The following is a 15,650-nucleotide window of genomic DNA, read 5'->3' as shown; positions in this document are numbered from 1 at the left end:
TCTTAAGTGGATCCGGAAGAGGATATTCCGCGATCAAGTGGATAGCCAGGAAGCGTGTGTCTTGCCGAGGGTCTACGTCTAGATAGGTTTAGTTAGGATCTGTGGATTAGAGTAGTTGTTGGTTGTCGAGTGATTTGTGAGGTGATAAAAGCGTTTACTAGTCCGTGTGTGGCAGTGAAGCGTTTTTCTACTCATAGATGCAAAACCCCATATGATTTGTAGGAGTAGCTTTAGGTAAGTGATCCGATTCTGATCTAGAGCTATTCAGCACTGAATTATTTGCTAAAGTGCTTGATTGCATTTGAAATCACGAAAAAGTATGCTTTTGAGGGTAAAATTGCATTAAACAAGCTTTTGTGGATATTTTTGTATGACTGACTAATGCTGTGCATATAAAAGAGCATTTGCTAGTGTTCTGTGAAGAAAACCTGCAATTCTGTAAACAAAGACATCCTACACGTAGGATGTCTCAAGGGGGTTCTGGAGAACAAATTTGAAAATTCTGACTGCACCAGTGGGTTCAGAGGGTAGGTTTTACCCTAGTAACATATTGACTTGGGTGTTTTTTTCTATTTTTGTTCACCAAAAGCCAAAAGACGGAGTCAGAAAATGTAAAATTTCAGCAAAGACTTAAATTGAGTGATTTTTGCATGTTTTTGCAATTGTGAAGCATACTTGCACTTGCTGAGAGCATAAGGAAGCATCAGGGACACTTCAGTCTGAAAAAATCAGCAATAGACATCCTACGTGTAGGATGTCTACATGGTGATCTGGGCATTTTTTTTGAAAATCTGAGGTTACCAGTGTGTTTAGAAGGTAGGTTTTACCCTATTTTCGCCTAGAAAGTGGAAATTTGACCAAATTTTGACAGATCAAAGCCAAAAGACGAGAATTGCCAGACATCCTACCCAATTTGTGCCAAAGCATTATTTTGAGACCAAAACCATAATATGGCTGCATGAACATGTCTTGAATTATATATTGAGTGACTGAAAGGGGTTTCATTTCATTTGGGTTAGAAAATTGGGTTCAAAGCGTACTTTAGCACTTTTGACTAAAAAAAACGGCAAGAACAGCTAAAATTTGGGACTTTTGAAATCCAAACCAAAATTTAAGCATACCACTGGGTTACTGACATCAAGGGGAAGCTGTGGGACAAGTCTGGGGTCAAACAAGCCAAAAAGACATCCTACGCGTAGGATGTCTTCAGTGTGATTTTGGACTCTAAACAAAATTATGAGCATACCACAGTGATCAGCACCTTAAGGAGAGTCTGTGGTTCAATTTTGGGGCAATTCTGAGCAGTTAGACATCCTGCGCGTAGGATGTCTAAGGCATGATTTAGAGGCCAAAATTCTTCTGTGACCATACCATGCTGTCATATAGCCTTAGATAAGCCTCCTAGGCAAATTTGGTCCAATTTGGAGTTGATTTGACTTAGGAATTCATCAGAACAGACATCAGGCTTTTGGAATAGATTCTTGATCATTTGACCAACTTATAGGTGTCAGATTCAAAAAGTAAAAATAGTTGTGAGTTTAGCACATCAAGGGGAAGCTACAGTGCAAATTTGAGCTGAAACAGAGCAAAAAGACATCCTACGCGTAGGATGTCTCCAGGGTCATAAAGTGGTCAAAATTCTACTTTGGCCATATAGGGAGGTTTTAAGTGTCTCAAGGATTCCAGGACTTTTTTTCAAAAGTGAATTTGGACCTTGTTTGGCCTATTTACCAAGCAAAGACAAGAATTGTCAGACATCCTACTCTTGGAGTGCACTAGAAGCTTATGCAGCCCAAATCTTGACCTATTGGCATCCAAATTCAATTTTGAGCATACCATTGGGTTGCTGAGCACTAGGAGAATCTTGGAATCAAGTTTGGAAAAAACCAGAGCAAAAAGACATCCTACGCGTAGGATGTCTCCAGCTTGATTTAGGACTCCAAACCAACCTAGGAGCACACCACTGTGATCAGCACATCAAGGAGAAGCTGGGGTGAAAATTTCAAGTCATTCTGAGCAAAAAGACATCCTACACGTAGGATGTCTCAAGGACATTTTTAAATCCAAATTAAATTCTGAGCATACCATTGTGTTGCTGGACTTAAGGGGAGTCTCTATACCAAATTTTGTTAAATTCTGAGCATATAGGTAGGATGTCTCTAGGCCAGTTTTATGGTCCAACTGTACTTTTGACCATACAGAAGTGTTCACAGTGTCACAGAGATCCCAAATCTTCTTTTAAAATTGAATTTGGACTCATTTTGACCATTCTAAACTGCATTTCACTGTTTTGGCCATAACTTTCACAACGGTATCGGATCGGAAAAGTTTTTATATCAAAACGTAGCATGAGAGCGGCTCTACAGATCTTACGGCAACCATTTAGTTCAACTTTGAAAAAAAACATTGTTTGAGGCCTCAAAATTCATCCGCAAGTCAAGGGTGTCTAAAAGCGACAATTTGCGAGAATTGTGACGAAACGGTTGCGGTTTTGGACATAGTTTCGACTTTTCCCTAACCAAAGCCCTTGAACACAGTGGACTAAGTCTACTTGAACCAAGAAAAAGCTCTTAAGCCCAGAAATCATGTCTACCCTATATTCAGACGCAGCTTACGCAAGCTTGGAGATCCCGACGATAGAGGAATATCCTCCCACAATGGATCTTCCAAAGTTGCAATTGATAAAGACCCATCTTGTTGAGAGAGTTTGGATGATTGGTCATGAGAGTGAAGGACTATATAGATACATTGACGACCATGAGGTCAATCTTTATAGGTGCTCAGATCCATACCTAGAAGAGATAACGGATTACAAGCTCTTATATGTCTACACATATGGAGTTGATTGTCAATGGAGATCTATAGTTGTCGACAAGTATGGACGAGAATACAGAGTTGTAGAAAGCACAAATCCACAGACTGTACTAGAAAGAGGGGGATATTTGGTCAATGAAGGACCACAAATGCCTCCACCAAACACGAGAATTCCTATAGGAGTTCCAAGAAGAGAGCCACCAGGATTCCCTTCAAGAGTGATAACGAGAGAAGGATTGGGAGAGTCTCTGGTTAGACTTGTAGACAATCGACGAGTCAGACCATCCCAAGTCCAGAAATGGGTAAACAGAAAATACTCTGGAGATAAAGATCCGAGAGATCACGTAACGGCTTTTAGAAGAGTGATTAGAGCAGAGGAAGTTTCAGATTTTGCGACACAGTTTGCGGGATTTGGATTGACTCTAGAAGATGATGCAGCTACATGGTTCGACTTGGTGGAAAAATGGGATTTTGAGACCCTAGATGAGCTGTTTGAGGAGTTTATTGAAGAATTCTCGCCAAAAGGCATTGCTCACAACACGGTCTCGCAAATCCACAGATTCAAACAGAAAGAGGATGAATCAGTACGCAAAGTATCATTACGGCTCAAGAGATATGTTAAGCTCTGTCCGAGAGCGGAATTACCTACGCAAGCACGACTGATGCTGATCTTTATCCAGGGAATGAGACATGCGGGCCTTCAGAAGGATCTGCATATGATAAGGAGGATGACGCTAAACGAGTTGATCAAAGAAGCTCTTTATCTAGTGGATAATTGTGAGGTATACAAAGAAAAGGACTCAAAGGGTCAAGGAGATGACACATCCTCTCAGCACAGTGTTTCACAGATAAGTGAGTCCATTGCCAAGCCAACGACACCTATTGATCAAGAAAAGCTTATCGACGGCTTGGTCAAGAGGTTGATTCCTCTTGTAAGGTCTGATTCGGGAGAGCCGAAGTGGTGTGAAATTGAGAGAAAATGGACGAACCATATGGAGGAAGAGTGCTATTATAGCATGGAAAATGCTAGGGAGAGGTATGGACAACCTGTTCCAGAAGCAACTACTCCACCTAGATACATTACGGGGAATGCGCCAAGACCAATAGGAGTTTTAAGGCCACAACTTGTCTTAGGACAACAACCTCCGCTGTCAGGTGCTAGAATGCCGGTAGATATGAGATACATGCCAATGATGGAAGCATCAAAGAATTCAACGCCAGTACCAGCTACAATGTGGTATAGCAACCAAAGTGAGTACTACCCTTCGGAGCAACAAAATGTGAGAGAAACACATGGAGTGGTGAGGCCGGTACAACCTCCACCTCCTGGGTTTCAGTCGAAAGAAAGAAGGTATGAAATGGACGAAAGGACATTGCGATTCATTGCAAATAACGGCTTATCTAGGTCAAAGCTTGCTTATAGCCAAGAGGAAATTCTAAAAAAATCTCCTCAACCAGAGACAAATTGTCACAAAAGTCGTGACAACCACTTGGTCAAACAATGTCCTCATACGGCGATCACTGAAGTAAATGCCTATTGTCTTGAGTGTGGCATCACTCACTTGATCCCCGATTTCCCGAAAAACCCAAACCAAATCAGGAAAATCACGGCAAATGTATTAGGGATTGTTCAGCTCCCTAGTAGCTCAGAAAATGAAAATGTTGTACCAGTTTAAGTAGTTACGAGAGCACAAGCTCAAAAGAAAGCTGATGAGAATCCAGAGACAAAGAACACGAAAAGTGACATGAGTCCAAAGACAGATGACGGACCAAAGACAGACGCACCTAGTCAGAAAACCAAGAGCAAACGAAATAGTTGGAAAGCTAGAAAGACTAGGATGAAAGCACGCAGGGAACGAGAGCAAAAATCCCTAGCTGAGAAGCTTACTAAAGCTAAAAGGAAGATAAAACAACATGAGGAAAAGGAGGCACCTTCTCTTACACAGATGGTTAAACCTCTAGAAGAACCATCCACGGATGAGAAACCGAGAAGTGCTAGTTCAGGAGGATCTGTGTTGGCAGAGAAGGTTAATGAGACATTAGATGCCCTCTTGAAAGCCTATGATGCGAGGCTCAAAAACAACCAAACCCAAGAACACAGGTGGATGACATATCCCTATGCGGAACTAGAAAAGCAAAGGTTTGAAATGTGCAAGAAAATGATTCAAACAGCCCAAGCTTTACTAGAACCACCAGTTGCAAAACCTGAGGATGTGATCCGTGTCATGCCTACACAAGTAATCCCACCAAACCAAGAACTAAAAGAGCTAGATTCTAGTCATGAGCACAGACCAAACCTCAAAGACCCAACATTAGAACCAAGGATAGTAATGAATACGACGGATAACTCTTCCGAGGGATTTCACCAAGCTATCCCTGAGGATTGTAAAGAGATAGATGTTCTTGACGAATTGTGGAAACAAGTCAGAGAGGCCAATGAAGCCGATGACCTGAGAATACGAGTAGACAAGACTGGTGATGAACGAGGAGTGTTTCTACCACCAATAGAGGAATTTGAGACTGGATCTCAAATGAATCTAGACGTGCGATCGTATTGGGGCGACAAAGGATCTGTACAACCTATGGATAATCAACCCCATTCGCTAAGAACACTACCGTCCTACATGGGAGAGTACGAGACCAAGTCAGATGTGGTTGCAGTCCCATCACAGAGACTGTCTCCCAACAAGACCATCGATTCAAAGGGGCTAGTAGATATTCTATCTACCCCAGTCACTTGTACAATAATGTTAGCCGAGTTGCTCAGAATAAGACCAAACATGTGGGCTAATAGGGGTAAATGTCTAGAGAAATTTGGTGTAAAAACCCCGATGACTCGAATCGAGGAAGGCATCAAAGAGCTTGAAATGCCTCAACTAAATACTAGGCCAGTGCCATTAAACAAGGTAGGCGAGTATTACGAGGGAGAAGATGGAAACACCACCCTTCCTATGGAATTCAATGGTGTAAAAACCATGGCAATCCTTGACAGTGGAGCTGGTGTGGCCATTGCAACCAAAGAGGTTTGGAAAAAATGGGGAAAAGCTGCCTTGATATCCACACTAATGACCGTGCAGCTTGCAGACGGACACAAGGAAAGGCCCCTAGGACTGCTAGAAAAAGTACTTGTTACTTCTTGTGGCATTGAATATGAACACACTTTTGTTGTAGTTGACTTTGGCAAGAAGAACAACTATGACATCATTCTGGGAAGACCATTAATGCGACAATTGAAAATGGTCCAAGATTGGGGTTATGACCATATATACCTGAGACATATGGAAACCATAACAAAGATAAACTTGAGGGACCATAGCTATAGGGATGTGACGAGAACACCGGTTGAGGAGTTTGATTCCGTCACAGTAGCAAGATCAGAACCTCCAGCTTGGTTAGGTAAGCCTAAAGAACTGTGGATGTGTGGAGCTTCACAATGTGGTAGCTTGAAACGCGAGGAATGTATCCTAGAACGGGTTATAGAGGATAGAGACTATATCCCAGAACCATTTCTTGAAGAAGAGCTAGAGCCTTTTGGATGGGAACACATCTTGGCTACTCTGGACATGTGCATCGTGGAGGATGCTCCCACAACAAAGTTTTGTGATGAAAATGGCTATGATGTCGTTCCTTATTTTGCAGTGAGTGTAATCCAGGAAAACGAAGAGAACCAGACATCAACAAGCTCTCGAAATAAGGAGCACACAAAGAAATGTGGAGAATCAAAAGATGAAGAAGACGACGAGTTCTATGCCTCTGTAGAACACTTCGAGCTTCAAGAAGATCAACGACCCAGGAATCAATGTCATCACTACACGATAGTGCATCAAAAGCGGATTCCAAAGTCCTCCGTAAAGACACAACCACCACAAGCATCCTCATACAGGGCTCCTAATAAGGATGCAAAGACTCAGCTAGGAGGAATAAGACCAGAGCAACGAGCTAACAATGCTCTAATCAATGGGCTAGAAAAGTCCTCCAAGAAACTACCACCCAAGAGCAAACAGACAGTAACTTTCCACTACCAGCCAAAAAATCAAGGGAAAGTACAAGAAGTCAACCTTGCTGAGGATTGTAGCGATAGTGATGAATCTTACGACATCCCCTATCATCAACTCAGGCCATCACTATCACCAACCCCTTCAGCAACAACCATGAGAGGTTAAAAGAACAGGACAACAAGTCAAAGACAAAAAGCTCGATAAATCTGGATACCAAAAACCCAGATCAGCCAAAAACAGATATGGATCAAGAACACAAAGATCTCTAATGACAAATCACAAGATCCAACACCAAAACAAAAACAAGGAAAGCGTGCACGAACGGGTAAGAATATCACAAAGTCGCAAGCTTTCACAACTCAGGTTTGGGCTCCAAAGAAGTTGATTCAAGCACAAAAAAAGTCAGGAATTCATTTGGATTCCAAAACAACCACAGTATCAAATTTCAAATCCTGAATCCCGTCCCCAACCAAGCGTACAAGGGTTGAAGCAAAGACCACTGTCGACTCACACAACAAAAAGGTGGATCCCAAAGAAGTCTCTTCAAACACAAACGAAGCATGGGCAAGTATGGGTTCCCAAACGAGAGCCAACAACAAAACAACCAATAATCGCAAAGAAATGGGTCCCAAAGAAGAACAACAAAACTGCTGTCAGTGCATCGCCGCTTGAATTCTTACAATTCTTCCTATGATTACAGTACAGTTAGAAGAGATCAAGTCGCTTCAATCAAGCAACGATACAGGAGCTTCAAAGACCATTACATTGCTTAGAATAGGAAGCCTCGCCAACAAATTCCAATAAGCAAATTGCTTATACCCACATCTTGCACAACATAAATCTTTTCCATGCATTGACTGTGTATGCATAATAGGGCTACATTACAAGGCCTGCATAGGCACAACTTTTAATTGCCCAAGCACAACACATACCCTTTGCGATACCCTGTCGTAAAGGATGACTCCAAATAGGAAGGGGGGAGGCATTCTGAATGCGGACCTAACATTATGACTATTAGAGGGAAATGTTTTGTGAGATGCATTGAATTTTTGCGTTTTATTGTGATAATTTTTTGACAAAATTTAGAGTATATGCCCTCATAGTAGTGTTACAGAGGAGTATGGGGACAAAATCCATATATGAGCCCCTAGGGACATGTGTATAGTGTACATAGCATTTAGATTTCTATTTGAATGATTTTTCTTTTGTTGAGTTGTTTTAAGATTTTCTTTGTTTACTATTAAAAAAAAAAAAACAAATCCATAATCCACATGAAGAAAAGACTGACGAGAGGCCTGAGCACTACAAAGAGAAGAAGGTACAGAAAAACGATGAAACTTCACGAAGTATGTCTCAACAGCCACTACAACAGCCGAAGAACTTGTCACAAAGCAGTGTCAACATGCAACCGACAAGTCATACAAGTCAGAGTCGAGTAGCTACGCCACAAAATGAGTGAGGTGTTAGTCCCAAAGCTTCAAGTAATATTTTCTGTGGTCTAAGCGTCTTAGCTATTCTAGGTACTGCTCAAGCTGGAAGAGTTGAGCATATTTACGTTGTGTTGCTCATGCTGGTATAGGTGAGCAAAAGAGTCGAAGTTTAAGTACTTAAGTCTGGTGAAGTGAAGGAGAAGGTCCAAAAGACACTCACGTACTGAGCACAGTGAGATACGAGTGGAGAAACTTCTACATCGAAAACCCTTCTTGGAAAGGTGGAAGCTATTGAGACATCTTTTGATGTCACATGTGCTACATTTATTGCTCGAAACACCCATCATCTCCTTCTTTCACATTGCATGCTTTTGTTGACAAATTTCTCATATGCATATAGAGTGTCCCATAATTGGCACTTGCATCAGGCACTCTTTCCGTGTTTCACCCAAACACTCACCTTTCATGAACATGTACTTCACGTTCAACTGCTCAACTCCAATAAAGAGCGTATACCAAAGGCATTTTTTCCCACCGGGTTTTTTTCCCTTTGGTCATCCAGGTTTTAGACCCTAATCTAAAGACACCTATCACCATCCTCTTGTACATATTCCTTCTACATCAACAATAAGGAAATGCTACTCAAATCAATTGACAAATGAATTGGAGCACCAATTTCAGATCATAGCATACTTCTCCTCAATGGCGAGTCGAAGAATGGCCTACAATGACAAAGCTGCAGACAACACTAACAACATGATTGCATAGGAACAAAGAAGTCCCCAATGAAGAAGACCAGACATAAAAGTAATCAGAGGATCTCAAAAGCTTGTCCTTGATAATGCGCATCGAATGCTCGGCAGGGTTTTGAACCTCAAATTAGAATAATTAAGTCCTGGATTCGGCTTGACAGACAGACTTTGCATTGGAGTGCAACTTGGCCTAAAGAAGTTAAGGGTTTAGCCATACAATTTCTACAAAATCCTTACAAAGTTGTCATTGGCTCTGGCTCACAAGATCAGAAAGCCAATCACTTAATTCTATAGATTGTAGAAGTTGTTTCTGAGAATCACAAATACTCCGAATTCACATATTTGCTGGCGCAAATGATGGGTGGAGCTTTCTCTATCCATGATGATAAGAGTCAAGTTAAACGACATTGGGTTCTTTTTGAATTTAGATATGGCAGTCGACCTATAATGACAGAAACAGATGTTGCAGCTCGGAGCGTGGATGTGAAAGACATAAATTTCATCATCAATTATGATTTTCTTGAATCATGTGAAGACTATGTACATCGGATTGGACGAACAAGACAAGCTACTGCAAAGGCTATAGTCTATACTTTCTTTCCAACAACAAAACGACAGCAAAGACCACATCGCCATCGACAATCAGGTCATGTCGGGGACAACATGAACGCGGAAGGGGGGAATGTTGACCGCTGGGTCAACAACACAACATAACTCAAGTTTCGTACCAAAGTCTTATCTTTTGCGAGTTATGAAATGCTGCGGATTATGGCTATAAACGTCATTTGTAATGAGTAGTTATTCTAGTTTCAGAAGCCGGGGTGCAATGGCACTTCCAGATTGTAAATACAAAGCCATTTGATCCTTTCAACCCCATTTTTGGTTAAACCTAAGGTAGCCTTAGTATATAAGGTACCTAGGTCATTTTGTAAAAAGACTTTTATCATAATCAAAACTTAGCGCTGTCGTCTACTGTGTGTGAGAGAGAAAGAGAGTGAGCGTGAGCTTCATCCTCTTGCTACGCCCGGCTCGCTCAACACATTGGTGATCCGACTGCACCATTGCTGTAGGCTCGAGGAGAGCTACGCGACAACACCAAGCATTCCACGCGAGACGAAGCGCACACGCCGACGCATCTACGAGCTATTTGTGGCCGTAAGTGTATCAAACGATGTCTGTTTTCTGCGTGCTAGTAGTCTATAGAATCGTGGCGACATAAGCTATGCATATGTACTCATAAATTTCAGTTTCGGGCACTTTCAAAATTCTGCTCTGTCATCCTACGCGTTTTCCGCAGATGGGTTTAGAGTGAGGGTTTTGAGTGTAGAAGCTTAGGGACAGGTGTATCCTAGTGAGGGGATGATGTTCCTTAAGTTTCGTACGAATCTGGCATGATTAGGTGAGTTACCTTCCGCAAGTGTGTATGTGGCTAGGTGGTGTAGTTGAGAGCAGTGAGGTTCTTGATTGTGGTTTAGTTGGCCTTCCAGAGTGTTGTATGTGTAGGATGGTCTCAGCCTGACAAGCTTAAGAGATTTCCTCCGTGTGCCTATCGTGTCATCTGTGTCCTCGATTGACATTATGTTGATCTAGGTAGTGTTTGCATGCACTTCATGGGTGTGTGAGTCGCTCCCGTCCAACATGCATGCTATAGAGGCTTCATAGCAAAATTCTCTCAAATAGTAGGACCATTACATGACTTAACAAAGAAAAACGTTAAGTATTCATGGACTACTAAGGAGAAAAGTTCTTTTGACAAGCTCAAAGAGAAGCTTACCTCCCAACCAGTCCTTATGCTTCCGGACCTCTCAAAGCCATTTGAGGTCCAATGTGATGCTTGTGGTGATTGACTTGGAGCAGTCTTGCTTCAAGAAGGACATGTCATAGCATATGAGAGCCGAAGGCTCAACACGGATGAACGGGTCTTAGGCATATATGAGAAAGAGCTGTTAGCTATTCTACATGTCCTAGACACATGGAAGCACTATCTATTGGGGACTCCATTCATTTTACGAACAGACCATCAAGGTCTCAAGTACTTCATGACGCAAACAAGGCTTTCCGATAAACAAATGAGGTGGGAAAATTTTCTTTCGCAATTTAATTCCCACATTGCTCACATTGTTGGTAAGCACAATCAAGTGGTTGATGCACTTTCACGACGACCAAAAGTTAATGATGTGTCAATAGCAACTCACAATGATGTATCTTCTATGATAGATGAGTATGATACTGACCCTGACTTTAAAGACATAATGTCATCCCTTGCTTTGGGGAAGAAACCATTCACCTTGCAAGATGGTTATCTTCTCCATGCCAATAGGCTATGTGTTACCCACTCCCTTCGTGAGAAAGTCATGTATGAATCCCATGCTCCTCCCTATGCGGGGCATAGAGGCATTCAACCTACTCTTCGAGGAGTAGAGACATACTTTTATTGGCCTACCATGAAAGTGGACATACAAGAGTGTGTTTCAAAATGTGTGGTATGCCAAAAGACCAAGTACGATAGAGGGAAGCAACCTGGATTACTCCAGCCACTGCCAATTCCTAATTCACCATGGGAGAGTATATCCATGGATATAAATTTATCTTTAGATTACCCAAGTCTATCTTTGGGAATACGGGAGTATGGACAATAGTCAACAGGTTTAACAAGCAAGCACACTTTATCCCTGTCAAGAAGACTATTAAGGCACACCAAATGGAAACTCTCTTCATATCCTAGATTTTCAAACACCACGGATTTCCAACATCCATCGTGTCAGATAGAGATCTTAGAATGACCAATAATTTCTAGAAAGGTCTCTTCAAAAATCTAGGTACAAGATTGAATTTCTCTTTGGCCTATCACCCACAAACGGATGGCCAAAGTGAGATAGCTAATCTTACAATTCTTGATCTAATAAAGACCTATGTTACAGAAGTAGATCAACGCTCACAATGGAAAAAGTACTTACCTCTTGTAGAGTATGCGTATAATAATATTATCCATACTTCTACGGGAAAAGCGCCTTTTGATATCATAGAGGGAAGACCTAAAAGTCCCTTGTTACTTAAAGTACATGGGAAGATCTTCGTTGTCGATAAGTATAGCCGTGACCTGCAAGCATCTTTTCAAAAGATTAAAGAGGCTATATCCATCCCCTAACGAAGGCAAAAAGATGTTGTTGACAAGCACATAAGGGCCTTAAAGTTCAAAGAAAATGATTGGGTCTTACTTAAGTTTCCTAAGGCTCGATTGAGGCAAACGGCGGGCAAAAATCCTATGGGCCATCAAAAGTATTATGCTAAACTAGAAAAAAGATACTATGGTCCTTTTCAAATTTTGAAGCCAATCAATGAGGTCGCTTATCAACTCAAGTTGCCTAACCATTGTATCATACACAATGCTTTTCATGTGAGCCTACTCAAGCCCTACAAAGGAGAGACTCCAAATGAACCAATTATTGAAGACTCTCCCAAAATCGAAGATCAAGAAGAGGTACTACAACCCGAAGCTATCCTTCGGCATGAAGACAAGGTACTAAGACATGGTAAGATTATCCGACGGTATCCTATTAAGTTCAAAAATTATCCTTTTGAAGATGCTAGATGGATGCAAGGAATCCAGCTTAAGGATAGTATGAACCTTGTCAAAGCTTACGATGCTACATTAGAGTAAGCAAATGTACATGTTTCTCTTGAATGATCATTTTTTTTGTCTTATAAGACTAATTATCTCTTTATTGTGCACAAATTTAAGTAGTAAGCATACTAAGAATCATGTTTGGGATGACGATGTCTCTCAAACACCATGTAGAATTTGTCACTCTACTTGGGAGGATGAAATGGACTAAAGAGCATACATGCTTGCGGTAGCTATGTCTCCCAAGCACCAAATGGATTAGTCATCCATCTTGGAATGATGTCGTAGGGTAAAAAGGGATCCTCTACCCGCTAAGACAAATTGACTAATGACTATGGCTTTATGTTTTTTACTTCATAGTCGAGGACGACTATGATTTCAAGAGAGAGGTAATGTCATTAAATCTAATATCTAACCAACCCAAACGATTTTCTCATATTAAACTGATCATTTAATGTGGCATAATAAACGGGAACAAGGGTTAGAATATAGACATGTGCTTACAGATCTATCTCAATACGGGGCCAATGGTAAAGGTGCCCAAATGAGAGATTGTCTGTCAAAGAGCAAGGTTAACTAATGGAGATTAAAAGAACTTAGGGTTAGCTTCATTAAAGACCTCCAAGGGTTAGTGTTAAAAGTCCTTTGACCTTAGGCAAGCTAGGGCTGAGCTTGAGGTGGGAACCCGACCTAAACTTACCTTTGACCTTAGGCACGCTAGGGCTGAGCTTGAGGTGGGAACCCGACCTAAACTTGCCTTTGACCTTAGGCAAGACCTTAGGCAAGCTACGGTTGAGCTTGAGGTGGGAACTCCACCTAAGGTGCTTGCCATGCTTGATGACTAAGGTACTTGAGGTACTTGTCATACTTAATGAGGAAGGTGCTTGAGAAGCTTCCCATACATGGAGGGTAAGGTGCTTGAGTCAAAAAGAGACCCTACAAACTTAATGAGGAAGGTGCTTGAGAAGCTTCCTATGCATGAAAATTCTCAAAGTTAGGGGAATCTTTGACCAAACCTTCTACTCACCTAAAGGGCACCCCTTTTCTCAAAGGACACATGGGACACATGTCAGACTCTCCCTAATCTTAACCACATGGTCTGCTTGAATGCTATTGGTTGGGCTAAAGAGGGGTCCAATGAGCTTCTAGTTCCATCCAACAAATATTCAAGCTCTCTCTCTTTCTCAGGGGTAAGGAGGACACTTGTCAAAAACTACCCATGTACTTGAATGCATGCTGCATGTGATTGGCTGGGGGGAGAGGGGTCCAATTAGCTTGCAACATGTGGAAAAGTTACAACGCACCCCAAGCAAGCAAGAGGGATATACACCACATACACACTCATTTTGTGGATCCATTCTCACTTGGTGAAAGTTGAGGAACGCCACCTCCTTCTCCAAGCTTGTGAGAAGTGAGAGCCTACACCAACACTCTTGGCTATGGAATGCAAATCCAACCAAGAGCCATGCTTCAATGCTTAAGCTTGCTATCTTCTCCGTCTTCATTACTATGCTATTATGTATGATAGCGAGAAGAGCAATGATAAATGAGGAACTATTTCTTTCTCCTATGGAATGTTTCTCTTCCTCTTCCCTATCCTCATTCCCCGCTAGCTCTCTCCACCTTCGAAGGTGTTTGAGGCCTTGGGACTGAGGCTTGGGATGGTTAATGCTTTCTACAAAGTTTATGTTATGCTTGTGATGCATGAATCTTTTCATCTTCATTGCATCACCTAGGTCACAAGGAACACAAAGATTGTATTGTACCAAGTCTCTCTTGATGGGAGAAACTATAATACAAATGTCTATTGGAGGGGGGACCGGCTCCGTATGAATCTTGTCCTCAACTATTGTCATGTTCTGTAAAGTCTCTCTCTTGCAAAAGTATTTTTCATGCCAAGTTAACTAAGTACCATGTTTATGTTGCTACCGTCAATTAAGTTCACCCAATATGCTCACAAAGTAATCTCACAAAAGTGCTTCATCTAATTTTCTAATTCCTCTACTCTCAAAATTCATAGGCCATTTCCATTATAGGGTCTTTTTATGCAATTTTGTGTACCTCCTTGAAAATGCCAGCTTCATGTCATCTTGCTTATGTTTTCTTTTTTTGTCAATCTCACATGATGTGAGAGATATATTATAAAAGTAAAGAAAATATAACTGCACCATGCTCCAACCGAGCCATGGCCAAACACGGCCCAAATTTCCATGTCTTAAACAGGGAGACATAACTCAATACAAACAAAGACAAACGTCTTAGGGGCTTTTACAGGGAGCCCCCAAACCCAAGCTACAAAGATCCAAAACACAAACATCCTCGACCAAAACCAAAAGGTACATAAACCTTGGTTGCCACCATTTAGCAAGGCTCTACCACCACCAAACAGGATGCCCAAGGCCATCCCGGATTGAAGAAAACCAACATTCACACACTCCAAGAGAAGAAATCGAGCAGTCAAAAGGATAAAATTCACATAAGGAATCCACTAAGGCACTCGAAAGTCATGCCCCACCACATGCTACTGAACTAGACCCGTTCGAAACCAACAAACGAACCACTATCACATACCACATACCTTGAACACTCCAAAGAAGAAGCCGAGTAGTCGACAAGACAAAGGCAACCGAGACCATCCTGACAGGGACCAGGTTTTCGTGCCCCACCTCGAACACACGCATTCCAAGAGAAGCGTTGGAGAGAAACCGACCATGCAGCATGTAGCCAAGAAACCAGATCCTCCCAAAGAACTGGCCCTTAAAGGGGGGCCTTCCCTTAACACAAGGTATGCGTCGTGTCACCTGGTCACCCATTTGCCCTCCCAAATAGGAGGTGCGAGAGGCATCCTGCTCCCAATAAGCCAAAAATGGGGTGGCGGGTACTCAAGGCTCCGGCTCGCCCTGTCGGCACAGCACCCCCTCAAGGACCCCCTCCCCAAGCCATGGGGTCTTGCAGGTTGCAAGTTGGACAACTCACTTCCCCCATCGCAAACTCTTGCTTATGTTATCCACAACTTGGTCATACGGGTAAG

Source organism: Adiantum capillus-veneris, chromosome 22, assembly GCF_014529385.1.
Source record: "Adiantum capillus-veneris isolate H3 chromosome 22, ASM1452938v2, whole genome shotgun sequence".
In the NCBI taxonomy this organism is placed as follows: domain Eukaryota; kingdom Viridiplantae; phylum Streptophyta; class Polypodiopsida; order Polypodiales; family Pteridaceae; genus Adiantum; species Adiantum capillus-veneris.
This window is presented reverse-complemented; position numbering follows the sequence as displayed.